At 48.9% G+C, this 26,286-nt stretch overlaps 1 protein-coding gene across 2 annotated transcripts in view; it reads right to left on the bottom strand.

The window, feature by feature from the left end:
* Tns3 (tensin 3) overlaps nt 1–26,258 on the bottom strand; it is a 257,511-nt gene extending 231,253 nt beyond the window's left edge. Inside the window, exon 1 of one of the 2 annotated variants that reach the window (XM_008842184.2) lies at nt 26,148–26,258. The gene's annotated coding sequence lies outside the window, so the exon portion shown is untranslated. Of the gene's footprint in view, nt 1–25,706; nt 25,885–26,147 lie in introns of those variants that run through there. The other variant, XM_029567904.1, reaches the window with a different exon arrangement.
* Nucleotides 26,259–26,286: the final 28 nt, after the last annotated feature.

Raw genomic sequence — 26,286 nt, 5'->3', positions numbered from 1 at the left:
AAGAAGACCCTATTGTCGATAGGAACTCTTAAATAGGATTGCGCTGTTATCCCTAGGGTAACTTGGTCCGTTGATCAATTTCATGATTGGATCAATTGTTGACTACTTAAGTATCTTTAGGCTGGTAGGCCTAGAGTTAAGTCATTTGGAGGTTTTTTTGTACTCCAAGGTCACCCCAACCGAAATATCTCTCTTATCTATTTGTGTTGTTAGCCCATTAGGTTATTAGTGTTAATTAGTAAGAGGGTCAATTAAAGCTCCATAGGGTCTTCTTGTCTTATTTTGCCTCTTCCTCTCAGAGGAGCCACCAGGGGCCTGTCCCACACAGGGAGGGAAGTCATAGCACAGGTCCCTGCAAGGCAGTGGTCCTGTATCCACATCCTGCTGTTGGACTCCAGGAACAGACCCTGCCCCCAGGTTCCTCCCATTCCTGATAGAAGATACCCAGCTGACAAACATAAAGTGGTGAAAAGGCAGATAATCAACTGAGATGTGTGGTGGGCGGCTCTTTGTCAGGGGTGCTTCCTAGTTTATCTAGATGGGCTGATATGGTGACATCCGGCAGAAGTACAGACACCAACAACGTCATGGATGATGACAAGCCCCTGCAGACACGTGGGTAGAGCATATCATGTCAAGGGATGGGCAGCAGGGCTCTGGGTGAGCCAGGACCTGTGGGCAATTTTCCTAATGCCCTGTGGCCAGTGTAAGGACTTGGCCTGTGATATGGAAAGAAATGGAGCAATTGGAAAGTGCTGAGGGAGGAAGAGCCTACAGATGCTGCTGCAATGGGATTTAAAATATCTTACAAGTTTCCCTCTGGCTGCCCTGGGACCAACATACTGGGAGAAGGCAGGGAATGAAGAACAACAAAAATCTTAGTGCTCTGGGGGCCCCAGGCACAGAGAAGACTACGGATGGCTCAGGTTGGGTGGTGCCAGCTACTGGCCAAGGCTGGTTGGTGTCCAGAGCTTGAGGGGACAAGGGAATAAGAGTACTAGGTGGTGGTGGCCCTGAGAGTGCCTAGACCCTGGACATGTTTAGAAGTGGGGACCCATCAAGGCTTAGGACTGGACTGTGTAGTTCTCTCTTACTCCAGTATCAGGTGTTTCCTAAAGAGAGGAGAGGTAGGTGAGTATAAGAAACGCTAGGCAGAGAAGCCCTGGCCAGGCCACCTCAGGTTGAGAGGGTCAGGGGACAAGTGACAAGGGGCAGGGATCCTAGAACTTCAACAGAGTCATCAGATGCTGGGTAGCCTTGGGCCAGGCCAGCGTCCAAATGAACAGTCAGGGAGGGAAACTTCCTGGGAGAGACAAGCAGGAACAACAGAACAGTCTAGAGTGAAAACTATCAGTTGCCAGGGCCCTTGGTTTCCATCAGGGCCTCTCAACCAAGGGCAAATCCAGAGGTGAGCAGACCCTCCAAAGGTAGGGCTAGCAATATGGGAGGTTAAGTCAGCAGACTGCACAACCATGGTCCACACTCAGGGTTAAGTGAGGAAGAGGGAGGAAAGAGGAAATGCTTGGTGGAAATACCACATAGCCGTTAGTCCTAGATTTGAACAGACTGAAATAACAAGGAAGGATTTAAAACTAATGGTATGTCCATAACAAAGCAAAGACATTCAACCCTGTGTCTCTATGAAGAGTAGGTCCAGCCAGATGAGGCAGCATCAAGCCACTTTTGCCCCCTGCTAACGCAGCCCCATGAGCATATTTGTGGAGAACTGGAACATCTGTATAGACAATCATTTGCCGGTGCAGACCCCAACCTGTCACATTCTTCTGACACAGTTCATTTCATCTCTAGTTATTTTCCTCCTGAGGCTATTTTGGCTGCTAGATAGACTCTAACAAAATAACAGGGATTTGATAAATAAAAGGGATGCTTAAGGATGCGTTCATTGTAATCTTGCCAAGCCAGGAAGCTGTCTAGAGTTCAGCACCCGAGTGAGATGAGAAACAAGGAAAGTAACAAAAAGCCACTCTCTAGCGCCATTGCAGAAATCAAGATATATACATACAAACCCATGTACACACATACACGTACACAGCATATATTTGCACATACATGCTCACATGCATATTTGTGTGTACATGTAGATGTGTGCATCCACATATATACAGACACAAATATATGCTTGGCAATGCACATGTGCATACATGCACACACTCGTGCACACAGTCTAGCACACACACTCACACAAGGTTAAAGGCAGCAGGTGGAATGTTATATGTGGGTGGTGGGTTCAGATTCCCCTTGAGGACTGTGCTGTGTTTATGTATGAGGGGGTCTAGTCCAAAGATAAAGCCTGCAGGAGGCCCTAGAAGGACTGTTTTAAATCAAAACCTGACTTTTATAATTTTTCTTCATTTATTAAGATCAAAATTGCCTGTTGCCATGAGGTCCCCAGATTGATGTTAGGGTCCACACTGAGACCTGAGTCCCCTGGACAGGATCTCTCCTCGGGTCTACTCTATGGCCCACTTATCCTGGGGTCCAGAAAGTCCAAGGAGGGTTGGGGGTGACAACCTGGGCCTGGGCTTCAGGGGTTCTAAGGCAGAGCATGAGGATGCTTTGAAATGTGCCAGGATCCTTGTAGACTGTCCAACTGACCAAAGGTGCCATTTCTGCTTTGCTGGATTTTTTTTTCCAGTGCTGGAGACCAAATCTAGTGCTTTGCACATGCATATGTACTCTATCACCGAGGTAGGTACACCCTCAGCCCTTATATTTTTTTGAGACAAGATCTTGCTAAGGAGCCCAGGCTGTCCTCAAACTCATGACCTGATCTGGTGCCCTCAAAGGATAACCAGGAGCAGGAGGGTAGGTGGATGTGGGAGACAGAGCCTATACTACACAAGGCCCAATTCTTGTGACCCAGCCCTGACCCAGGGTACACCAGAGGCTCAGCCTACTTTAGCAACAACCTAATAATGTCAGGCAGAACCACCCTCAAGGCTAACAATGTACTTGAGAAAGTTCATAGCATGCCCTGTAAGAGAGAGGTTGATCACTGGTATACGATGACAAAGTACACCCACAGTCACACCTGAGACCTCGACCACCTAGAACTACATGACTGCTCCAGCATGACACTACCTCAGCCTTCCCAGAGCCTATAAAAGTGCATTTTTACCAAACACTTGTTATTTAACCCAACCTTCAACCCTCCTTGTCCAAGTTACCTTTTATTCTGCCAATGAGTGGTGATAAACAGGGCCCCTCCTCCTTCTTCCAGAAATAAATACATGTGCCTAGTTCTCCTTTTGATCAATGACTAATTTCCCTGCCTACTGATAACTGGAGGTGTTAAGGGGTATTTGGAGATGCAAGGACTCTTTAAACATCGCCAGGACTTGTGTGGGTGGCCACCGGCACTTAATAGAAGAAGGAGGTGGGAATGAAATCCAGTTCCTGGAGCAGGCACCCCAACAAACAAGTATCCCATGAACACCATAAAGCATACACTGAGGGATCGCCTCCATGTTCAAGAGTGCATCCGGGAATTCTCCAGAGAAAACCTACTAGAAGGAAGCCCTACTGGGGAGGCCTACTGGGGAGGTAGGAGGTCAACTGTGAGCAGATACTAACATACCTCCCCCATCCATACATCTAACCAGAGCCTCTAGACCACTTCCCTCATGGGACTGAGCAGAGCAGACCTTCTGCTGCCCTCCGTGGCTGTGTGAACCCTGCTGCTGGCAGAACAGGGGGAAGCTGTTTCCAGTGTCAGGGCCCAGTGGGTTCCCAACATAAAAGGAGACAGGGAATTTGCTGTCCCTACAGGAGCAAGCTGCAGCAAGCCAGGTGCCAGGAGGATCAAAGCACAGAGCCACCTCCCCACTAATCCCAGCCAGGAATGCTTCCTCCCCAGTATTGTTTCTGCTTCTTTTCTTACCTACAGGCAAGAGGTACAACTCCCAGTCTGACACTCCACAGAGGGTCCCACACCCTCATGGTAGCAGGCCTGGGCGCCCCACCTTCCCCAGACTGTCCATCAGCCCCACTTCAAAGGGGCCGACCCAGTGCCTCCCATCCTGCAGTGATGCAGGTACGAAAGGCAAAAAGAAAGCCAGGCTTCCACTCTGTAGACTTAGGGGTGACACCCACATCTGCCTTCACCTATTTGAAGATTCCAGTTGGTTCTTATCTCCTCAACGAAATAACAAACAAAAAAACCCTGAAACAAAATAATACCAGCCCCTGATGAGATCTTAGTGGAGCGAAGTGAGAGCTGGGCCACCTTACATCACCCATATCCACTCAGGGCGGAATGAAAAGAGACAGGGAGACACTGAGGTAGGGACAGGGAGAAGCCAGCCACCCAGCCCTCTGGCCAGCTCCATGAGACTCCCAAGAGCCTTGTCTATCTCTGCTCCCCTCCTCCCTCGGTTCCACCCCTGCCCCAGTCCAGCCCAGCCCAGCACATCTTTGATGTATCTTGATAGGGTGAAGGTAGTGTATCCACAGAGCTGCTGAAGGGCAAAAGGACAGCTGGGATGGTCCACCTCCCCCCTCAAAAAAATGTGGATATTGCTAAGAACTTGGTTCTAACAAATCAAGTCCAGTCTTCAGAAGAGAGGAAGGAAGGCAAAGAGGGAAGAAATCTTGGAAGGGAGGAAAGGAAGGAAGTAGGAAGGGAGGGACAGAGGGAAGGAGAGAGAAAGGGAGGGAGGGAGGGAGGGAGGAAATCTTGGGAGGAGGGAGTGAAGAAGTTTGCAAAATCTTGCTCAGTGTTAATCACAGGAGGGATTTCCTGATTTCCCTTCTCTGTTGAGGAGTGTGTCAGGGCTGGAAGGGGACCCATAAAGGGTGATGAGGTCATGAGGAGTACTGCCTTTGGCAGGTGGAGGGAAGAGGAATTCTGAACCCTCTGGACTGAATCAGTTATTGCTAGAATAAGCTGTTAGCCAGTGAGAGGGTACTCTCTTTCTGCATACATGCACTTGCCCTTCAGCCTTCCACCATGCTGTGAAGGAGGTCAAGACCCTCTCCAGCTGCAGCTTGATCATGAACTTGATCATGGACTTCGAACCTCCAGAACCATGAGCCACACTAGGACTCTGCTTTATCAACTACCCCCCTGGGGTATTCTGTTCCAACAACACAAAATAGACTAAAACAGAGAACATCTGACAACTTCTATCGTGGAAGCCTTTGTGTGAGGGAAGCACAATCGTGGCCACCGGAGTGCCAACCTGTGTGCCTGTCATTGTCCCATCCCTCCATTCCTGGCTGGGGTGTGACCTCACTCCTGCAGTGTTCATCCAGGAAGCAATGGCATCTTGCTAAGAGCTGCCAACTTGCTCTTGTTCTAGGACAGATACTACAGAAGAGCATCAGAAACCAAACGCTGACCTCCACACTGAGCTGGCTCCTTTCCCCAAACCCCGAAGTAGGCAATGACATGACAGAATTATCAGGTATCTGAAAGGCACAGAGTTTATGTCTTCACATTCATAGGCCAAACATCCCTAACAGCCTGAGGAAGCTACAAGTTCAGAAACCATAACCACACACAGCATTCAGTGCAAGGGCCTTGCTATGCCCACAGGGCCAACCACAGCCCCTAGGGCAGGAACTGAGGCTCAGCCCCGACACCCCACCCCATCCCAGCCCTGAGTCTCCACATTTGCCAGCCATGGCCATCCTGAAACAAGGCTTTTACGCACTGCTGGTGTTGTGGTCTGAACATTCATGTTTCCCCAAAGCTCACAGATTGAAATCCAACCTCAAAGACGGTGGTATCAGGAGGCTGGGCATCTAGGAGGTACCCAAATCATGACAGTGGGGCTATCAAGTCAATATTAATATCCTTACCAAAGAGCTTCCCGGTCTTCCCCCCATGTGGTATCACACAGAAAGTGCCATCTGCAAAGCAACAAGTGGACTGTGTCAGATATCAGGTTGGTCAGAGGCACCTTGGTCGTGGACATCTTAGCGTTAAGAAATGTGCACCCAACATTGTACACTTCCTTGTTTACATGCTACCCAGGCTAGGTAATTTCTAAGGTGTGCTAGAGAATCTCTAACAGATAAGACCTCACCCTGCCCCAAACCACCACAAAATCCTGGTGCTCCAAGGTCTTTTGTAAACCTGCAGACAGAACTTCTAGGCTTCATTTCCCACCAAGTCCCCAGCCTTGCATTGCCAGTGTCACGGTTGGTCATCTGATCAGTTGTTCTTGGCCAACTCTGCTCATGGCCCCACTCTTGACTTCCTTTCTAGCTGGGATCCCAGCAGAGGTCAGTCCCTCCAAGGGGCAAGGGCCTCCATCCCTCTGTACCTGAGCCAGCTCCTCCCCAACTACGCAGAGCAATGTCCCTTCAGAGGTTCAAGTCAACCTATGTGCATCATACTGTCTAGTGAATCCAAGAAGGTGCCTAAGCTCCCGGTCCTCAATGAAGAACTTAAAGCCAGTCAGATACCTCAGGTCAGATGCAGGGATGGGAGACATGATATGTGCAATACCATGCAACTGCACATGACCCAATGTGACCCCATATGACATCCAGCAGGACAAGTAGGGCGGGAGTGTCCCTGCAGAATGACCTTGTAAGCCTGACCTCCAGGGTCAGCTCAGAGCCACCTAGAACCTTCCTGGTGTTGCTTTCTTCAACATAAGGAGGCTGAGGCACATCTGATGGGCTTCATGTCTGTGGGCCCCAACACCAAAGGTGCTCAAAGCCTAATCCTGTCAGGGGGACTTTTACAACAAATCCATTGGATGGTGACCTTCCCTGGACTTCATATCCTCTCAAAACTTTCTCTGTGCATGTGTTCTTTTAACATATTTTGATTTGGCATGCTTTTCAAATCACCTTGGGACTTGGGTAGGGTATTAAATAGGATCGTGAATTAACGTTCTTCCCGCTTAGAGCTAGAGAGATGACTCAGCGATTAAGAGCACTGGGTGATCTTGCAGAGGACCAGGGTTCAGTTCCCAGCATCCATAGGGCAGCTAAAAATCATCAGTAATTCCAGTTCCAGGCAATCTGATGCCCTTTTCTGGCCTCTGCAGGCACACACACACACACACACACACACACACACACACGGGCATGTAAATAAAAATAAAATAAACTTTTATAAAAGCCAAGTATGGGGGCAAACATCTTTAATCCCAGAACTCAGGACACAAAGGAAGGGAGGGAGAGAGGGAGGGAGGGAGGGAGGGAGGGAGGGAAAAGAGAGTCAAGTGTATATTTTCAACTCGGTTCTATTCTCTGCTGAAGACATCCATCCACTATCCCAAAGCCCATGGGATGCCCACCTAGTCTGTAAGAAAAGCATTGTGACCACTCCCACTGTGCAAATGCTGAAAGACTTCAGATGCCAGCCCAAAGCAGCTTCTGCCCTCCTGGGTCAAGGCTAGGTTCAGATTTCTTCCCTGCTTCTAGATTATCACAAACCACAGGAACATCCCCAGACCTCATGGCCTCCATCCCAACATACAGTTAAATAAGCAGAAACCCAGAAAGCAAGCCCACCATTCCAGAGCCACACAGCTCCTCCATATCCCTGGACCACACATACTCGCTGCTCAGTGAAGATGGCCAGCCACAGCCAAGCCTCATCTTTCAACAGCACCTGAATGTTTCTAGGGGCCCAACAGACTCAGCTTTCTCTACTCATCTCTCTTCAGTATGCCTTGGAGACCCCTTCTTGGAACACAAACAGACTAAGACATGTCAACAGCCAGCAACACTCAGTGGGGGCCATCCCAAGATAGGCCACACTTCCAAATGTATGGATTCCCTGAGAAAGAGACTTCGTGTGAAGCACACCAAAGCTCAGAGCAGCAGGAGGCCTGCTGGGAGCAAGGAACCCCCTTTCACCTGGGATCTCCCTACAGGAGCTCTCAAGCGAAGAGTCTAAGTAGTTGACACAGACCAAAGATGCAGGGCCATCCCCCAACTGAGATGCACTGCATTGCCTTCACAGAAGACCTCACTCTGAACAATGCCCCAAAGGCCTTTTTTACACAGCTTTCGGTCGAGCAGAGGTAGAGCAGCATCAGATGACGGGGAAGCCCTGTTCAGAGACCTCCAAGGCTCTGCCAGGGCTTCAGTTACCCTGTGGCCTGTAGGAGCTGCCTAAGGATGGTGCAGGGCACCCCGGGAGCCAGGACATGTACTAATTATAGAATCCTCCTAGTGTCTGGAGAGCAAGGACAGAGTTTCTCTGTGGGGCTGCATCAGCAGTCCTGCAGTGATCTTCACACTGGAGCAAGAGACAGAGCTGGGGTCACAGGAACCCCATAAGAGAACTTCCAGGATGCACAGAGAGGAAAGCAGCCAGGAAAATTATTGAAATTACTATTGCCAACAACTCATCAACAGAGGATTAGGTTGAATGAGGAATAACATTTAAGGTGAACTCAAAACTGTATTTCCAATCTAACTATAAAAAAACAGAAACTACTAAAAAAAAAATAAAAACTTTTTTTAAAAAAGTACAAGGAACAGGCTGGAGAGACAGCTCAACAGTTAAGAGCACTGTTTGCTCTCGCAGAGGACCCTGGTCTGAATCCCTACACCCACACAGCCAGTAACAATGATCTGTAACTCCAGTTCCAGGGGATTCAATACTGGCTCTTCCGTGTACACTCGTATACATAAAATAAATAAAATATATATTTTAAAAAGATACAAGGAGGGGCTGGAGAGATGGCTCAGCGGTTGAGAGCACTGACTGCTCTTGCAGAAGACCCGGGTTCAATTCCCAGCACCCACATGGCAGCTATGAACCGTCCTTAACTCCAGTTCCAGGGGAATCTGAAGCCCTCTTCTGACCTCCACAGCATTGCACGACATTGGGTACACTCACATACATGCAGACAATACACTCATATACATAAAATAAAAATAATAAATAAAATATTTTTTTAAAAACAATACAAGGAAATAAGTCACAGGCTCCTGGATGGTGGCTCAGTGAGGGATGGACAGGGCTCACCAGTAGGGCCGTGGTGTGGCCTCTGTTGCCAGAAAGCTCTTCTCTCAGAGGACACTGTCCCTGTGCTAAGGAGCTCTAGCCTTCCCACAGCAGAAGCTCTATCCTGCCTCTCCAGGGTCTGGTCACTTCTGCTCCTCATCAGTGATGTGCTGACAGTGCTCCACCTTCTGACAGCTATGAGCTGAAGCCACATGAGGACCCAATTGGAGTCTTTACTCACACCCATGTGCCAAGCTGCTTTCTGGTCTCCTTCTCTGCCTCAGCCATTGAAGCTGGACAAAACACAGGCCTAATCCAGGCAGCACTAGGCATCTATGGACATAGGATTGTTTCAGTGTTTCAGGACCTTTGTAAAATGCCCCAGAAAACATTCTCTCTCTCTCTCTCTCTCTCTCTCTCTCTCTCTCTCTCTCTCTTTCTCTCTCTCTCTCTCTCATCTCTCTCTCATCTCTCTCCCCTCTCTCTCTCTCTCTCTCTGGAAACAAGCAACAGCAAGAAGTAGCTGGGAGCCTTTCTTATAGTCTTGACAACTGAAAAAGTACAAAAGAGATGTTATGAGTTGAGCTACTTGAGCAAACCAAGCCTTATATCCACATTACTTATATAAATCAATAAACATCCATTAGACCTAAGAACCCTTGTCATCTCAGAGGGGATGTCAAATGGCCAGAGAACCCACAATAAGACAGGACAATGCCAGGATGCCTGGTGAAGGCTCCTTGGCTACATCAAGATGTCCAAGTGCTCAGCATCATCACAGTTGTTATAGTAAAGTATGGTTTACATATAATTAATGTTTAATTGCTATGCTGTAAGTAAAGCACATGACCCTCCAGTATGTGGGTGAGCCTTACTCAATCAGGTGAAGCTTTTTGTTTTTTTGAAAAAAAAAAGAGGCTCCCACTGGGCCTGGTGGGCCAACACTTGGGAGACAGAGGCCATGAGAACTTTCTGAGATCAAGGCCACCCTGGTCTACATAGTTCTAGGCCAGCTGGGGCTACAGGGAGACCCTGTTTCAAAATAAAAATAATACTAGCCAGGCATAGTGGCACACGCCTTTAGTCCCAGCACTCGGGAGGCAGAGGCAGGCGGATCTCTGTGAGTTTGAGGCCAGCCTGGTCTACATAGTGAGTTCCAGGCTAGCTGGAGCTACAGGGAGACCCTGTCTCAAAAAGACCAAAAAAATTAAAAAGTAAAAATAAATAAATGAAGAATACTAATACTAATTAATTTTTTTAAAAAAAAGCTTCCAGGGGAAGCAATTATGTGCCATATGGCTTCGGATGCAAGACTACAACATGAAGACCTGTTAGAATCCGCTAGAGCATCTGGGCTTTGAGCCAAGTGCGGTGGCACATGTCTGCCATCCCAGGATTTGGGAGGCTAAGGCAAAAGAGTTCATGCCCAGCCTGGGTTACATAGTGAGAGCCTGTCTCACAAACAAAACTTTTTTCCAAACTTCCCAACAAATTATGTGAAGACTTGCCAGTCCTCAAAATCATGTGAATCAGTTCGTCCACACATGGCTATCCACACACAGTCCCCAGGGTAGGACAGCTCTACTTAATGATCTTTGACTTACCATGGTGCAAGAGCAATGCACAAGTAGCCACTGTACTTGAAGCTGTGGGTTTGGAGCTGCTCCAGGGCTGGTGATACACAGGTGCAGCTCTCTCCTGATGCTGGGCAACAGTGGGAACCATTGGTTCATGAGGGCGAGGCATCAATAACCCACAGTGCACCACAGTGTTCGGTAGGTTGGGCAGATTAAACATATTTCCAATTCACACTTTCAACTTACAATGGCAGAGAGGGACATAGCCCTGCCATTAAATCGAGGAAACTTGTATGTGAAAACCGCCTTATGGTTGTTTCCATGGAAACCCTAATTAGCACTCTATGTAACTAGGGTTTTGGCTGCCTCCTCCTCTGACCTGCACATCACCTCCTTCTGCCCTGTGGACACAACCAGTTCTCACGGGGTGGTTCATATGTCCTTCAGTGCTGAGCAACTTGGCTCCCACACTAACAAAGGTCGAAGTTCAGTCCATAGCTGTGAGGCTCAGACCTCCAGGCATGCTGCTCTTTCACTCCTTAAAGCAAAAAGCCCAACTGGGGGCCAGGGTTAAATAGGAGCAAAGGCTGAACACAGGCATCAACTCCACACTGCTGTGTTTTCTAACCTTGGGCAGGAATTCAAATTGGAGGTTCAGGAAGCAGTGTTCTAAGTGTGAGAACTACAGGTACAGCTCTCTCCAGGCAGTCCCCAAGAGTGCGGGAAGACAGGGAGCAGGCTGGTAAGACCGCATGCACAGACTACTAAGGAGGCAACTGGAACTTTAAAGCTACCTGACTTAATGGCTTTCCTGGAACTTCAGATGAGCATCACTCACTGGAAAAGGATTATCCCGGATGAGTGCTTCTCAGCCTCACAGAGCCAATCCTAAGTGTCTGATGCAGGTCTGTGGTACAGCCCAAAGCTGCCATTTCTAACAGTTCCCACTGTGGCGCTAGCTGTGGGTCTTCCTTTGCAAACCACAGAGTTAAGCCAATATCCAAAAACGTGGACTCCTACTCAGCAGAGATACTCAGGCAGTAGCTATAGCTGACAGCTATCTGTCGTGTCAGTGAGGGAAGTCCCATTAACATGCCATGCTGGTTTCAGGCACCTGAAGCACTTTAGAGAGCCATTATAGAGCAGTGGTGTAAAGGAAAGACTAGAGGGTCTATAGCACAGTCAGTAAAATACTGGACACGTAAGCAAGAGGACCTATGTTCAAACCCCAGAACTCACATACAAAAGCCAGCACAGGGGAGGAGGAGACAGGCAGATCTCTGGGGCTCACTGGCCAGCCCCTAGCCCAATGGGCAAGCTCTAGGCTGATGAGAGATCCTATCTCAAAAAACAAAGAGGACAGCACTTGAAGAACAACATACAAGGTTGACCTCTGGACTCCACCCTCATGCACACCCAAATACACATGTGCAAACACCCAGATGTATGTGCAGAGAGACAGAGAGAGAAAGAGAAAAGCAAGCTAAAAGGTATCTAGGAATATAAGCACTGCCTTGGAGACTGAGGAGCTTGCTACCCAGGTAAAATGTATTGACAAGTAACAATCTATTTGAAAGACACGCGTTTCTTAAAAGCTTAATTACAGCCAGGCATGGTGGCAGGAACTTTTAACTCAGGACTCAGGAGGCAGAAGCAGGCTGAGCTCTGTGAGTTTGAGGCCATTCTGGTCTACAGTGCTACACAGTGAGACTTTGTCTCAACTAATAATGATAATAAAGTAAAAATGAAAAATAGGAACAATAAAAGAAAAACAAGTTCAAAGGCTTATTTCCTGACCTTCAATACAGTAACAGATATAGATGGAGCGCACCCTTGGATGTTGGAACCACAGAGCAAGCTCTGGGGACATAGCTGGGTGGTAGAGTGCCTGGCTATATTTAGCCAGCCTGGGCTACATGAGAGCCTGTTTAAAAAAAAAAAGATAAAAAAATAAACAGGAATAAAGTAAATTTGGCAGAACAACAAAAATTAAGCTAGCACATCAAAATGAAGGGTATCTAAGAGTTCGTTATCTTATTCTTTCAATTTTCCTAAAAATGTGAACATTTTCCAAAAAAGCTGGGTAAAGGATTTTTCAGCTTCCATTGACTAAGCTGGTTTGTCCTTCATCACAGTTTCCTTTTCACTTTATACTAAAATTCAGGACCCGTGAATGCCAAATTTTCAGAACAAACAAACAAAAAAAAAACCTGAGGTACCAAAGCCACAGCCTCGCACAGTCCTGGGTCAGCCAACCTCCACCAACCCTGGCATTGATCATGAAGTGAGCAACTCAGAGGGAAGCAGGGACAGGTGTAAGGAGTGTGTGACACAGGGTATGGTGATCCTCAGTACTTGGGATGGCCTTTGACAGCTTGGGTGATGGCAGGACTGCTAATCCTCAGTCCTCAAAATGCACCGCACCTGGTTGTCTTGCTCAAGGTAGGCCCTCAGTATCCACATCAGGAAGGCAGATGAGAAGGTCAATGCAGAACAATTGGTTATAGAACAGATCTGGGCTGTGGATGGACACATGTAGGGTGACCAGCCTGACTCGGTGCCCTGTGGTTCTTATGCCGCCACACTCACTGAAGTCATAGAGATCTGAGACAAAGCAAACAAGGGATAGGGCAGCACCTGATCCATTCTACTTTCATCTGTCACAGCCCCATGCCCAGCCTCTGGTTCCCCACAACACTGGAGAAAACCATGAGAACAGACAGAGATCGCAACTCTCATCACATGGACCCTTTTAGCAGTGCTAGGGCTCACAAAGAACAGGAGCAGAGTTCCCATCGGCAGAACCAGGAACTAAGGCTCTTCCCCAAAAGAACAGCTTGCTAGACATGGTAGTGCTTACCTTTAATCCCAGCAATCAGGAAGCAGAGGCAGGTGGATCTCTGTGAGTTCAAGGACAGCCTGGTCTACCTAGTAAGTTTCAGACCAGCCTGGGCTATATAGTGAGAACCTGTCTCAAAACAGAGGAAGAGGGACTAGATGACTCAACAGTTAAAAACATGTACTGCTCTTGCAGTGGACCTTAATTTGGTTTCCAGTACCCACAACTGCATGTAACTCCAGTTCTAGGGGATCCAATGCCCTCTTCTGGCTTCTACAGGCATTGCATATAGGTGGTGCACATATATACATGCAGGCAAACACTCATATGCATAAGATAAAATTAAATAAAATTTGGGAAAAGAAAACTGCTCAAGCAACATCTGGGTGATGTGAGCAGCCCTGACTGGGTCTCCATGCCTCCTTGTAAGGGTCTCTGCTGTTGTCTGCACAGGGGTCTCAGCAAAACCCATCCTTGGGGCACCTCTGGGAGTCTCTTAATAGGCTGCCTTGGCTCAGCCCTTGAGAACTTGGTGGGCCACAGATATCACACATGGGAAAAGCAGGTTATCAGGAAACCTAAGCTTTGGGGCCCTCTGGGGTATGAGCCAAGTCCCAGGAGAAAGAAGGCAAACAGCAAGCAGCAGCTCAGCAGCAGCCATCAGCCCCATGGGAGCTGGGGACAAAGGCCCTGGCCCTGTGAGCAATGGCCCGGAGGCCAGGGATTCCAGAGGAAACTGGGTTGAGCCAAGGAGCCTTGCATCCAAGAGGGGAAGGACCTATCAAAGTGTAGGTAGCTGCCTGACTCCTGAGCCATGGGACTTCCAGTTTGGGTGGGGGGAGGGGGGACCTCAAGGTATCTGGGGCACAGATACAAAAAGGAATGAGAGGTTGAGGTAGTCAGTGAATGGAGGGGGCAAATGAATCCCCGGGCTCACACTGATAATGCCCGTCACCACCTCTACCCTAAGGTGCAGGCCTGACATTCGCCCCCACAAGTCCCAGGAGTGGCTGGCCGTGGAACGGTGTGTGACAGAAAGCCAGGTAGAAGCTGGGAGCTGGACCACATGACAGCAACCACGTGTTCTCCCAGAGCCAAGGGCAAACCCAGCTGACAGGCACAATGGCCCTGAAGCAGCAGCAGCCTCTGAGAAAGGGAAGCTGGATCAGCTGATGGGGATAACTTGTACCCGGACACGCTATCTCCCACCCCAGGGATAAACAAAGCCCACTGTCATCTTGCCCACTCCTCACCCCAGCAGCTAGCTGGTCCCCTGCCAAGCACTAAGCAGATTCATTATACAGGTCCAAACATCTCTCCAAAATCTGGCAGGTTTCTTAAGCCATGAGCACAATGTGGATAGCCTCAAGAGAGAACAGCTAAGTTCACGAGGAGACCTGACTTCCCTGGCTGGCTCTGCTCAGTGCCTGGCATCTTTATGAGAACAGAGCCTTCACTTAAGTATGAAACAAGAGGTTACACACTGCTGGCAGTTCTATAGTAAGACTGGGACCCATTCTGAGAACAAGACAAAGGAAATAATTCTCATCATTTTATTGTATGGATCTCAGGGGAACTGTCTCATGCACTGTCCAGAAAGAACATTCTTTCATGCATCAAGCAGGAAAGTACCAACTCTCCATTTGCAGTTCTCAACAGGGAGCCTTCAGGGACGCCTAGCAGGCATTTGCCACAAACTTCCACTAAGATGGGGACTGGAAAAATGGCTAATTTCCAAGAAAATAACACTAAGCCAGATTCTCAAATCTGTAAAAAGAAGTACAAACAACTCTTACGAAAGTTAGAAGCAGAACTCCAAGAAAGACATTGTGACCCTGGAAACATTAATGAAACCCTGGGAAAATATGCCACGTAGTAAAGATAAGCTTGAATGTTCCCAGCTGGACACAGAACCATCTGCACCCCTACACACCCACGCAAAGCCTGTGGGCATCAGATCAGGTCAGAGCAGAGGCTCTGAGTCAGGTAATGCTTGGCCCAAGGACAGCAGTTATCGCTCAGCTTCCTCTAAGACTCCTATCATGTTGAAAGAAAAAAAAAAAGAGCCAGTGGACTTGATTCCTGTCCATGAAATTCAGAGCTCAGTGACAACTGAGAGATCAAATGTGCCACCACCCACTTCCCAGGGTGTTACAAGGAACATGGCTACCTCAGCCTCAAGACACAGTGTGGGCCTATGATGGTCAGCATGATTTTCAGACCACCTGGAGGGGACAGGGCTAAGGGAGGCCTTGCAGCCCAGCCTCAGCCTGGCCAGTTTGTCTGAAGAGCTGGCATGAGGGCACTGGGCCTTGTAAAGGGGTTCAGTGTTCTCCCAAAGGGGGAACAACCTCAGAGAAAATAAAAACCACCCGTGTGCCCTTGGCTTTTCTTTAGGAAGGTCCCTGGGTGCACGACAGTGGACAACTCCTGACTGTTTAGCAAAGTCCTTGATACTGAGGAGTGTTTTCAGCATAATTTCAGAGATGTCTGGGGACAGTCCCAGAGCCACCTGGCAGAGACAGGTATAAGTGCCACCTTGTCCCTGAGAAGCCTACCTTGCCTCCACCTCACCCCCAGAGCAAACAAGCAGGACCAGCTTGTCTCCAGCAGCTCCAAAATAAGGCTCTCCTCATATTTGCACAAAACCATCTGGTACCATGGGAGCCAGAAGAACTGATGTTCCCGAAGCACATGGGTCTGATGACAGGTAGAATGTGATGGAAATAACAAAAGAACAGGCAGTAGTTCCAGAGGTTAAAGGGACAAGGGACAATAGAGATCGCAGTCAGTCAAAAGTCTGTCAGGTCAGCCTAGCTCACTCACCCAGTTCATCTTGGCACCGAGAACTGAAGCCCAGTCTGTCTGAAGCTTGGCTGGGCTGGCGGTGGGTGCAGAGCTGAATTCAGAGGCCCCAGCTGGACACTTCCCAAGAGTCCTGGCCAGAAACAGCTACAGGGTCAAGGTCAACACTAACGCTGCAGCGCATGTCCAGCTCTGTCAGCATGCTACTGCCCACAGGTGTCTGTGCTCACCAGGGAGGCCAACAAACGGGGAGGAGAGTTAAACCAGTCTGTATCATGGCTGGAAAGGGTTGCAGATCCTGGTGACATGATCACAGCCTATGGGGGTTACTTCATTGCTAGGTGTGAGGCTACAGACCTCACCACCAGCTACACACAGGTCAGAGGGCACCCAGAGGGCACTCAGCCAGCAGTAACCAAAGAGGAGTTGGCATTTTCTGAAAGACTCATTGACAAGAATCATTTACAAGCCAGCCTTGAAGTTAAAGGACCATGGCCATCACGCACATTCTGTGAAGCAATTTTAGACATTCACATAAAGACAATGGGAACACGGGACATGCTAGGATGGGGTGCAGCTTTGGGGAAGGAATTACACACACTAAGCTTCTAACTCGCAGCCTGTGCAAACACCTAGACAGAAGGAAGAGAGACGGCATTGTGCAACAGTGTCTCGGACTTTTATCACCTTTAATAAGACTCCTTAGGAAAGCAGTATGCTCATGCTGATGACCCACACTTTTGGATTATTCCCATTTAAATAGATAAATCAAGCTTGTGTGTTGCTGGGTTCTCATTTCCCTTGACTTGTCATAAGTTGTTTAAAATTACACCCTTGCCAGAGGAAAATAAGAAAGGTCTCTGTGAAATGTACAAGAAAATTGAGGAGCTTTGGAGAAATGATGTACTATCCCCGTGCAGGACAAACCCCCAGAGATGGTGACCACTACTAAGGTTTGAGTGTGTCCTCCAAAAGTGGCACGTGTGGGAAACTTGAGTCTCTGTGTAGTAGTATTAAGAGATGGAGGGATCTCTAAGAAGTGCATCTAGTAGACGGCAGGCAGGAGGATCAGGAGTTCAAAGTCTTCCTCTGCCTGGTGGTTGGTGGCCAACCTGTGAAAGTAAAAGGCAGGTCTCATGGATCCCTGAGCCCTCAAGGAGCCCTGCCACTGAATGGCAATCTGGCTTCCTGTTTCAAGATGTGACTTCCTCTTCCCAGCTGTATACCCACCATTGTGAGATCAACCTCCATTAGATCCTTACCAGACTCTAATGGAGCCTCTAAAACTGTGAGCTAAACAAACCTTTTATCTTTATAAAGTTAGCCTGCCTCAGATGTTTTCCTATAGTAACTTAAAACTGACTAATACACCTACCCATCTGCCCTTCCTTAAGGAAAGGACAGGAAGAGAGTACTAGAGTTCACCCTGCCCTACCTGTCGCTTTTTCCAGACCCCAGCCATTCTTTATGCTAGCATCTTCCTTTTGTTGGGGAAATGGGACAGGCATCACTCATCTTACCTCTCCAGCAAGATTCTACCTTCCAGCTCCACAATTTCTCAACCTCCTTAAGGAGCAGACCTGCTCTTATTTTGCACTCTGTACTCTCAGATCTCCACTCCCCACCTTGAGATCCTACCAGCCAGTGAGACCAGTGAGTCCACTTGCCTACCTGCATGCCACATGAATGCAAACAGTATGTGGAGTTGCCCAGCATGCATCTCATTTTTCCTAGTTGAAAGGGTGAACCCCCATCTTGGGCCTTGCTATTTCTTTTGGCCTTCTGTAACCCCCACTTGGCTATCCAGAAACACCTGAGGTAGTTGCTTCCCTGGGGTCATAGCCTTTACTGTCCCTGCACCCATGTGGCCCCACCAAAATCAGCAGCCCCTTGGAAAGCAGCCAGAGCTGACCACCCAGGTAGGGCAACCCTCTCCCTAAGGCTTACAGTCCTACCTAGCCTAGGAGCCTAGAAGAATTTGGGTAAATGTAATGACACATCTCCCTCCTCTTCCCTCCCCAAATCTGACAAACTGTGCAAACGCCTATGCTGGAAAAGATGCCAGTAATTCTGGTCCAGTGTGTTCCAAGGGGGATAGGGGGGTCTACTTGTTGACATTCCTGACTTGGAATTGTGAATGCATTCTTCAAGGGTAAAAATTAACCAGTGTCAGGAGTGAGAGTGTTATGGCCACGCTCTGGCTGCTGGTCCCAGCAAGCCCCTTGTGCAGATCAGAAAAACTGCCTCCTCCCAGTCACTCAGGGGCCTCCAGTGCCATTCAACAGAGCCAAAACAGAGCAAAGCCAGGCTCTGTGTTATTACCTCCAAAACTCAGCTGAGGAAACCCTGCGTAATTGCTCTCATAGATCATAGGCGATGGCATGTGGTTCCCAGACTGAACCATTTATTCAAATTAAAACCATTCTCCAGAAACAAAGTCAGACCCTTTTAATTGAAAATAAAACCCAGCAGCCCTAAAGGCAGTCTCTCTCTCTCTCTCTCTCTCTCTCTCTCTCTCTCTCTCTCTCTCTCGCTTTCTCTGAAAACACTCTTCTTTCTCATCCCATTAATCATCAAGTTTACACAATCTGTCAAAACAGCTTGGTAAGAAGCCTCCTTCATCCTTTTCCTGCAGGGCTGGTTTTTACCCTATGGGCACCGACCAAGAGTTTGAGGACAGTGGGTGGACACTGTGAGGAGACAGTGAGCACGCGGTGTCTCAACTGCAGTCTGACCATGCCAAGGAACTCCAAAAAGCTCTGGGCACTTCTGAGTGGCTACCAAAAACAGAAAGCAGGGACAGCACAGCAGCATCACTGAACATCAACAGAAGACGGAGGCAGCACAAGTGTCCTAACAGATGTACAAAGCAGTACTATTCAGCCGGAAGAAGGAAGGAAGAGAGAAGAAAAGGAGGAAGGGAAGGAGAGAGAGGAAGGGGGGGGAAGGAGGGAGGGAAAGCTGACTACTGAACAGGTAATTCCTGAAGAGAAATGCTGTATGGTTCACTTACAGGAGATCCATAGAGTAGTCTGTTCACCGAGACAGAGAGAAGAATGGTGGTTGCTGGAGAGAGGAACAGGGAGTTAGTGTACTTCCACAAGACTCAGAGTTCCAGAGACCCACGATGCAGATGGTTGCACAACAATGTGAAAGTACTTAAAAGCGCTGAGCTATACATATTGAATGATGTAAATGTTAAATTTTATGTTATGTGAAGTTTGCCACAGTGAAAAAAAAAAGTTTATGTTCTAGCTCAACCCACTAGAAATCCTTCCAAGATCATGAGTAGCTAGGCTCTGCCCAAAGATCTACGTGCAAAGTTACACACAGGCCATAACAACCAATGGACAAATAGTTAAGCCCCAGCAGCCACAGTACACCCACATACTGTCCACAGCAGTCCTGGTTATACAGTTATTTTCAGATTAGGAAATGCTTAGGCTGCCACAGTATTTTAAAACGCAGGTTACAAAACAAAACAAATGGCATGACCTGAGCCTGGTCAATTCAAAGGGCACAGGAAGCACAAGGCACCAGCAGTTGGCTCCGGGCTTTGGTGGCTTGCATCTTAAACAGGCCCCGCAAAGGCCCAATGTGTTAAAGGCTTGGTCCCCAGCCTGTGTTGTTATTAGGAGGGGGAGGAACCTTCAGGAGATCAAGGGGGAAGAAGTTAAATCATTAAGGGTATCTTTGAAGGGGATATTGAGACCCTTCCTCCCAGTCTCTGCTTCCAGGAGCACTTTCTCTGCCACCCACCCCTTGCCATGATCCTGCTCCCTACCACAGTAAAGGGGCCAACTGACCATGGACCAAATTCCAGCATAAGCCTTGTCATTGATTTTCTCGGGCATTTTGTCACAGCAATGGAAAGCTGGCTGACCCTCAGAGTGGGGTGAGGGATCAGAAGGACATTAGACCAGCTTCTTTAGCATTTTTCTAACCTTAATCCAAGTCTGCAAAGAGCATTTGTTATAGAAAGTTAGTCAGAGGGGCTGGAGGGATAGCTCAGCAGTTAAGAGCACTGGCTGCTCTTGCAGAGGACCTGGGTTCGGTTCCCAGCACCCACATGGCAGCTAACAACCATTTGTAACTCCAGTTCCAGGGGATCCGACCGCTGTCTTCTGACCTCCTTGGGCACTACACGACACAGGTGCACTTACACATAAGCAGGCAATATATTCATACACATAAAATTAAAAAAAAAAAAAACAGTAAATATTTTTTAAAATGAAAGTCAAAAAGCCGGCTAGAAAGCACAAATATATTCATTAAATCAAGAGCAACACAGAGGACCAATGGAGAACACACTCCCAACCAGCCCCCAGAGCTCCACCCCCACAAAGCCTTCCTTTCCTCCACCTCTGGGAACAGACTCTGCAGGCCTTTCCAAAGAAGACAAACTGGAAACTCCTAACCCCATCACGAAGACAAATGCATCTGTCACTCCAGCCTCCCAGTAAAACTCGGTCTCCTCTCCCAGCCAGGTATCTGACAGCACCCCCCCCCCAAAACCTGGATGTCTTTCCTGCAGCAGTAGAGCCCTGCAGCCAGGGGGATTGAGGAGGACCAAAGTAGCACTGGGCCTGGAGCCAGGGAACAGCAAGGGACACGGTCTCGAGGGACATCACCCTCCCTACTCCTGGCACCAGCCAGAACACCCCAGAGCTGCAGGAGAGGAACACAGAAGCTCCTTAAAGGGAGGTTTTGCCCTAGGTTTGTGAGCTGCCAGAGGCAGGTCTGTTTTGCTGCCTGAGCACACTTCTGATCTACTTCCAAAACAGCCAGTAAGGAGCGAGGTGGGTGCCTAGGGAAACCTCTAGGAAAGGTGATGGATTACCAAGTGGAGAGGAACGCCAGGGCCAGGCCCAGGGAGGCCTTTGTTCTGGAAGGAATGTGCACAGACTCAGACACCCTGGCTAATGGCCCAGAGTGGCCTCAGGGCTGCCCGCCCGCCGGGAGGCCAGATGTGGGCCTGCGCAGTTTATTGTGGGCCCACAGTGAGCGAAAGACTGCAAACTGCAGCTGTGCTCCAAAGTAATGAAGAGAGCCAGGATTCCTGAACCCTCTGTCTGGAAATAACTGGCTCCTGCGAGCCTGGAGTAGGCCAGGCTCCCCTGTAAAAAGAGAACCAACTACAGGCACTTACATGGCCCTGCCCACAACTTCCTTCAACCTCTTTTGTAACTTCTGGATTCTGATACACTGAAAACACCAGGGCTTGGTGTTTCAGCTTCTCCTAAGCTGTTTCATGAAAATCTTCACACAAGAGGTGCCACAACACACTGTGACTGCTGAGGCACAATGAAGGAGACACCTGGAAATTTCCTGGTGCTGCGGAGTGTGGGCTGGCTCCCAGTCATCAGCAGGCATCCTGGTTAAAACTTCCTGGGCCCTATTTGGGCAGCTGCGGTCAAAATTTCCAAAGATGTCTTCTAATCTTTGAAACAGAAACAAGGCCAGCCTGTAAGGGGTATGTGACTGGAATTATCTCTCTGAAGAGAAGAGGAAGAGGAAGGGCCAGTAACTTAATGTGCCATAATTAGAACTGAAAGGAAGGAAGAGAAGATGTAAAGAAAGGCTGGTCTCGGTGTCCGAGGAAGCAGCTGGGACTTGAATCATGGCTGTGGTGGTTGAGCCTGACCTGCTCACTCAGGCAGGGAGAGGCAGCTCTTCCAAGGGCTGGCGAAGATCCTTTTCTGAGCAAGAGCCCCAAGCACTGTAGAAACTCAACTCAAATCCAGAGCCCCTTCTAAAAAATGTAGACAGCTTGGAAAGTCAGATTGTGGTTAGAAAGAGAAGCCAGCACAAGCCCTCTCAGCCTGGGATGGACAGACAAGAGGATCAGTCCTATTGGGTGGTCCCTTTAAGGAGCACCTGACCCTCTCTGGTCAGGGGAAATTTTTCTACATCACTCGTGTGGATTCCTTCAACATAAGCTTTCATTAAGTTTGCCTATTTGGGATAAAATATATTAATACTAGATTACTTCTTTTTTTAAAAAAGACAATTTTATAGGAGTCATTACGATGAACTTCAAGAATTACTCCTCAGGGCTAGGGAGATGGCTCAGCAGTTAAGGGCGCTACCACCAAGCCTGATGAATTTGATCTCTGATACCCACATGGTGGAAAGAGAGATGGACTCACAAATTGTCCTCTGACCTCAATACATGGGCCATGAACACACACACACACTAAATAAATAAATAAATAAATGGCTGTAAAAAGTAAAAAAAAAAAAAAAAAAAAAAAAAAGAGAGAGAGAGAATTGCCACCTTGTCTGACACAGTGGGCATTCTAAAAGCTCCTAACTGTTGCTGTCCTTCACTTCCCAAGCAAGATGACTTTAGTCATCAGCCACCCTTTCTTCCTAGGTCTCCTCAAATGTGGCAGGACATCTGTACTAACACATGAAGAACCCTAATCTTGGCTACACCAGACACCACAGACAGGCACAAAATGAAACGAGAACCAGTCACGGTAGCTCATGTCTATAATTCCAGGACTTGGGAGGCTGAGAGTGTGAGGCCAATATGAGGGATGCCTCAAGATCCCATTCCCAAAATAAATATAAATAAAAGCAAAAGAGGGGACCAGGCAGTCTCTCAGAGTACAGAGAGTTGGCCAGTAGGATGTCCCTTAGGGGAACCTGCCTGCCACACAGGCACTGAGACCGAGTTCAGCACTATGTCCCACATCACGGCAGCAGTGGACATGCACAAAACACTCCTGATGCAGGATTCAAAAAGAATGTTCAAGGACTTGAGAACCTTAGATTTTTGCTTTTAAAGAATAGGTACCAAAAAATCAATGTCCCTCCCCCGAACTGTGCTCAGCAAACTGTACATCAACATGGAGATGGATATGACAAAACCTGATCCAAAATTTGTGCCCAATCAAAGAGAATGAGTGCATTTACGTAGGAGTGGTTTTCTTTGTTGTTGTTGTTGTTGTTTTGGTTTTTCTTACCATCTTGGGTTTTGTTTACTTTTTGTGGTGCTAGGGATCAAACCCAAATCTTTACATGCTGTACCACTACACCCCAGCCTGGGTGTTTTAAAATGTATACATTCCTTGCCACCCATAGTAAGAAATTTAAACACCAAGTCCACATGGAAATGCCCAAAGGATACATCTGCTCCCCTATGAGAATTAAAAGTAACTGTGCTCTGGCTGTTAACACTACTTTCTGAAAAACAAAGAATAGCTACAAGTTAACCAAATGCCTACTTAAGCAACTGATTCAGCCCCCTTATTCTAAATCAACAGAAACTACTGCAAAGGCCTTTTGTGATTCCTCATTATTGGTTCAGTTCTGCCCAGGTGAGTTAAAGACCCTCTCCACCCCCATGCCCCAGTGCTTGTCAGGGTCATACAAGAAGGAGCAGAGTCAGTTCATGTCTTAGAGAACTTTAGCCTGGACCCAAACTATCTGTCCTTGCTTCTACCAAATGGTGCAGACCTACCAGACTCCACCCAGACATAAAACAGGAGAGTAAGCAGTAAGAAATCCACTGGATGCCTGTGAGGAGCCCTGGCAGCAGGCAAATGCACAGACCTTTCTGTTTGTAGGGACCAGAGAGCTCTTGATCGTGGTGCTCAGCCCCTTCTCACATGCAAGTCCAGACATAGGGTCAGAAGAGGCTTCCCTGGCACAGAGAGTTTGCTGATGCAGTAGGCTGATGCTAAGGAACAAAACACAGAGGCAGACAACCAGGCACAGGCAGACCTCTAGTCGTTCCTGGACTTTAGAAACTTGCTTGGCATTTTCCTCATCTGCTAAGATGGGTCCTTGTATGCAGAGTCCTGGGCAGATAGGGAGTTGTGACTGCCAGATAGAGACTCAAAAATCTTCCCCTTCAGTCCCTTCCACTCGATGTGCTTACCTTACGGCCTCCTTCCTTCCCTGATTACTGTTGTGCCATGTGCAACACCTCCTACGGCAAAGTAACATATTTTGATCCAGTGCACTTGAGCTCCAGAGTTACATATGCACGTAGCTCAATTTCAAAACATGGAAGGCTGAGAGATAGTTTGTAAAAGCCAATCCATTTGCATTCCCCAAGCTACTACTTTTTCTGTCTTCTAACTGGTTATGGTTTTGATAGAAATTACTCAGCCACTGCTGCTGATAGCTTTGGCAGTGTCAGTTGAGGAACTGCTGTCCAGACTTGTATTAGGATCCAAATGACAGAAGAGGAGCGGCAGCCAGCAGCCAGGAGGGGGGTCCACAAAGTCCCAGGTCCTGCCCCCAGAGTCCTGGGCTACACTCTGCCACATTTCAACATCTTGGGCAGGTTCCTTGGCATTTCTTTACCCATCTGTAAAATAGTATAAAAACCCCACATCCCTGCAAAAGCTTTTATTTGAGTGAAATGAAATGAATACATGCAAAGAGTTTAGGGCACTCCATCAGGGCTCTTTATTGCCCTTCTATCCGTTTAGGAGGTCACCATGACTTTGTCTGAGGTCTGGCTTCTTGCCAATTGCCCCAGTTAGCTCCCCAGGACCCAGCTCTGCGACTGCTCCCCCCAACACACACACACACACACGCACGCACGCACACACACACACACACACACGCACGCGTACACACACACACACACACGCACGCACGCACACACACACACACACACACGCACGCGCACACACACACACACACACACACACACGCACGCTCTACAACATACACACTCCACAGCCGGCCTAGATAAAGTCCTCCGGCCTCCAGCTGCAGCCACTCCCCACCCCCTTTTTCCTGGTCCTCAAGGCCTCAGCACAGAAAAGCCTTTCTTAATACTTGTTGATTGATTTGCAAATATAACCTCCCAGGCTCCAAAGAAGGAAAAGCCAAAATCACAAGGACACTCAAATCTCATTTAAAAAGGAAAGAATGAAAGCACTTTAAAAAGAATTAATATGTACAGACCAAAGGCTCAAGAAATAGATCAAAACGTCAAAAGTGTGTGTTATGCAATATTGATACCATAATTTTTGTATTTCTAGTTCGGGGTATATTTTTAAAGCTCTCTACCAGCATACTTTGGGGGGGGGCACATCTCAGAACATAAAAGTTTGAGTGGGCTGCGGGAGGGCCTGAGGAGTCCCAATCAGCTGCGACTATCCTGGTTAATGGTGCAGGCTGGCCCCACATCCTGGAGGGAGATTTTTTTGTTTCCAATCACGATAGAGAGTCCGGTTAACCTGCTGGCACGGTCCAGAATGCCAGTGGGGGAAGGGAGAAGTTCTGGGTCCCCTACCTCCGCCGCACGGATTCTCATTTAAATCAGTTCAAGTCAAAACGTCCCCGAGCTCAGTGGTCATATCACAGCACCGGATCACAGAGCCCCTGGGACCCCGGACCCTTTCTCCTGCTTGTCAGCGACAGCCCCAACAGGCCAGGAGGCATGTGCCCCAGGTGCCCCAGTACAGGCCTGAACGCCCCCAGTCCTGCTCCTTCAGAGGGTCTGGAAAAGGCGGGATGGGACCCCTGCCTCCCAGCCACGGAAAGGAAAGGGAAAGAGGCGCTCGAGGGCACTTGCCTGGAAAGGGCGGGAGGAGAGTCCTGAGTTATCCCAGTGCAGCCCCAAGCGGCTCTCCGTCGCGGCGTCCCCGACTGTCCCCGGGAGCAAAGTCCGCAGGGCCGCGGCGCGACAGTGCGCTCCGCCCCCGCCTGCTTGCACACCAACCAGCCCGCACCCCTCCGCGCCCCCAGCCGCGCTCGGCCCGGGCGAACCCACCCGGGGACCCGGCTCCAGCCCTTGCAGCTCTGGACCCGAACGCCCTCCCCGGGTACCACCGCGCCCTGTCCCCGCACCATGAACTAACTTTGCACCCTACCAGCCCTGTCCCCGCGCCGCAGCTCCAAGTCCCCGCGCGCCTCCAGCCCCGTCCCGGAGCCCGGGAGCTCAGCAACTTGAGCCGGGTCCCAAACAAAGAGGGCAGCGGCGTGGCTGCCCCTGTCCTGCTCCCGGCCGCTGTACCTGGGCGAGCCCGCGGCGCGGTCCGGCGGGGCGATGGCCGAAGCGAGGCTGGGCTGCGAGCAGCTCGCGGGCGGCCCGTCCTCCTGGCTGGCGGCCCGCACCCGCGGCAGGGCCCCCTCGAGGCCGCTCGGGCAATCGC

The sequence above is a fragment of the Nannospalax galili genome, unplaced genomic scaffold (genome assembly GCF_000622305.1).
Source record: "Nannospalax galili isolate Female #2095 unplaced genomic scaffold, S.galili_v1.0 scaffold321, whole genome shotgun sequence".
NCBI classification, from domain to species: Eukaryota; Metazoa; Chordata; class Mammalia; order Rodentia; family Spalacidae; genus Nannospalax; species Nannospalax galili.
Note: the sequence above shows the minus strand (reverse complement) of the source record. Positions and strands in the feature narration are given on the sequence as shown.